Source organism: Brassica oleracea, chromosome C3 (genome assembly GCF_000695525.1).
Source record: "Brassica oleracea var. oleracea cultivar TO1000 chromosome C3, BOL, whole genome shotgun sequence".
Classification (NCBI taxonomy): domain Eukaryota; kingdom Viridiplantae; phylum Streptophyta; class Magnoliopsida; order Brassicales; family Brassicaceae; genus Brassica; species Brassica oleracea.
Window position 1 is genome coordinate 16,182,135 of NC_027750.1, and position 3,344 is coordinate 16,185,478.

Consider the following 3,344-nt stretch of genomic DNA (forward strand, 5'->3'; position numbering starts at 1 on the left):
GCTCTTATGACGCCCCTGAGGCTGCGGAAACATGATTAAAGGTGTGATTCCTTGCCTCCTTGGTTTCTTCAATTTTTTTTTTGGTTTCTTCAGTTGGTCCATGAAATTCTTTGTGTTCTACTTTTGAATCTTTTCAGTTGTAAAAAGGAAGAATAATATAGCAATGTACCCATTTTAGTGAATGAAAATGTAATCTCCCATGGCAATGTCATCTCCAAGTACTTTGAATCCTCTCTTTGTTTTTTTGTAAAAGAGACAATGGTGTTTTTATTACCAAAGCTAATTGTAATCTCCAGCGGTTTTTTTCCGTTATCAATAATGCAACTCTCTGTAATTTTCTCTCATCTTTGTTCCTTATTTAATATTCTGGTTGGCTACTATGTATGTTGCTAAGATTATGCAAAATTTTATTGTTATTAAAGTGACGACTTCTACGAGTTTAACTCTGGTTCATGAAGGGATCATGATGGTGATATCGCTCAAGGCTTGTCCCTGGATTACTTTTACGGTTTTACCAATGCGTGCAACTTACATGTTTGCTACAGATGAAACAGGAGAAACATAACTTTGGGATCCTTCTCCCGTTTGACTTTTCAACAAAGAAATCTCAGCGTTTACTATTAAGAGAAGCTTTCGGTGTTTTTATCATCAGAGACCAATTAAATATTATCAGTAAAGATTCTCTTATACAATGGAATAGTGAATCTACGCTTAAAAGGTCCTGTGACCTTTTAAGGCTTAGGTCTCTCTAATCTAAATCATGTCTTTCATATAGCAAGATGTCCAAGTATGACTGGAGCAATGTATCAAATCTACAGCTTCTCCTTTGTCTCTGTTCTTGAGTTTTCTTCTTATCACCCAAGTTATCCAGTTGAGAATGCTTTCAAACAAAAAAAAGCTTTACACCTTCCAGCAGCGATCATATTTCAGAACTGCCTCAGACCATCTCTCATGTTATAATTCATCAACCTGGATAATATAAGGAATGATCTAAGAAAAGCAATCAGCGATAGTTCAGATATGGAATCAACATTCAACATGATGGCTTTATCTAATGTTTTGTTTGGATATTTTCAGTATTCTTTTAGTTGGTTTGTTTTTTTGTGAAACAGTTTTCCTGTTTACAAAAATATATAAAACATACAACTTATCTTCTTCCCTTTTTTGAAAAAGTATTTATCTTCTGTCCGAAACTTATATTTTCTCTCTCTATTAAGATGATCTTCATCATTTACCATCAAAATTATTGAATTGCAGATAATGGTTTCCATTTTCTATTTAAAGTAGCATAATTAATAAAATTCAACCAAATTCTTTTCTACGGTAAATACGAAGTTAGGTTTTCAAACTAAACTAACAAAACGTAAACTGTAATCAGTTTATGGAAATGTAAAAAAAAAAACTAAACTAACATAATACATTAAAAATATTCATTTAGTTCCACAAACACGAGAACCCTACATTCTAAACCTACAAGTGTACAAATACGAAGATCATGTCCCAATCAAACATGGAGTCTGCATAGCCAACTAACATTCATGTTATTTCCACCAATGTACTCGCTCAACCAAATCACACTCTATTATGTGCAGCAGACAACCACATTTTTTAAAATAATAAAGCTCAACTACAAAAACTCAAAAATAATTCAAAGAACATGATTTTCATTTTTGATAGTCCATCCATCGATTTAAACTTGACACAAACAAACCAACTACAAGATCAGTTGCAAACCAACCCCTACCATGGATTTGCTTATTAACAGTTATATATTTGTAATGAAAAACATAAATGTAACACATCCCGCCCGTAGGGCGGGCCGACCATAGTTTCAATATATACAAATTCCTAGGAGTTTTAAAGAAAATCTAGGATTTTAGCAAAACTTTAGAGGGTGATTAGCAAGAATTTAGGAGTTTTGAAAACAAATATATATAAAAGTTAAAATTTATTATAAATTAAAATTAAATTATATTTTCTTTTGGTTCAGTGTAAAATCACCATCAGTGTCGTCGACCATTATTTCTTTATTGAAAGCGTTAATTTTCTCAGGCTTAAATTCTCATGGATTGCTTGTTCTATCTAAAGGTAATTGACTTGTTTTTAACATTGAGAATCATTAGCGTGCTTATCATTGTCTTCCTTCTTCAAACCTTCCTCTCAAATAGTTTCATTAACCTGCAATGTTTCTTCTTGTTTGCCTATTTGGACTAAACTTTTTTAGATTTTGCAAAAGAAAGCCATATAATTTACAAAAAAGAGAATAGCACACAACATAGTTGGTGTATATGAGTGCTTTCATTACCTTTTTATTAGTCAGAACTTCTATGGTCTCAGTGTTTGCATCCATAAAGACACATCACCAAGCTCAACATATATCTCACAACCCCAATTACATGGTCACTGTCATTCTTCAACATGTCCCATTTTTTCTCCATGAAAGAACTTAAAATCTCTACATGGGATATCTTCAGCTTTCTCTCTTCTCTCCTCAGAACTTGCATATTACTCCCAAAGCACATTGTAAATCGAATCCATGCTTCATGCACCTTTTCTGATTAAGTTCAACGAGAGCTTGCTCCTTCACCAAATTCTTCTACATTGATGATACCCTTGACCACTCTTTTTCTTCTATCTCCTCTGTGAGAATTCCCTTTGGTGTCATCAACATCATCATCGGCCGATGTTGCAAGACTCAGCTAGCACAAACAAATCAATTTCATTCACCAAGATACACAAATCTGATAACAAGAGAAACCGTATCCATGAGAAGCACGTAATCCATTTAGAAAACTCTGTCACGTAACGTAAACCCTGAACCATCGCAACCTACCGGACCGGATTCATGGAATAAAATGGTGTTTCATTGAACCTTTTCTTCGATTTTTAACTGGGTTAGTCACTTTTAAAAAAAATCTGAAAATTATAACAAAAAGAACGAAATATTAATTTTTGTTATAAAACTAAGGGGAATAGTTTGTATATTTATTCATAAAACATATGGTTCATTTATATAAGGATTACAAGATATAGAAATATGGAAAGTATTCAAAACCTAAACCAACTAGGATTAGGAAAACTACTAAGACAAAGGAAAGGAAAAACATCCCAAAAACTTAGCCGCCTATGTGTATGGACCGAGTATGGTCTTGGAAGATGCTATGGTTATGGGCCATCCACAATATGATTTATAATACTCCCCCTTGGATGCTATAACCATTAGAACTTGTAATACGCTTTGGATGTTGCCTCATTAAAACCTTACCAGAAAACCCAATTGGGACAAAACCATGGTGAAGGAAAAAGAGTACAACACGTATCATGGTGAAGGAAAAAGAGTACAA

General features: G+C 33.4%; 1 long non-coding RNA gene across 1 annotated transcript; it reads left to right on the forward strand.

Annotated features, from left to right (window-relative positions):
- LOC106334063 lies at window positions 1–342 on the forward strand. The gene is made up of 2 exons (XR_001268518.1): window positions 1–41; window positions 138–342. It is a non-coding gene; the product is annotated as an uncharacterized LOC106334063 (long non-coding RNA).
- Window positions 343–3,344: the final 3,002 nt, after the last annotated feature.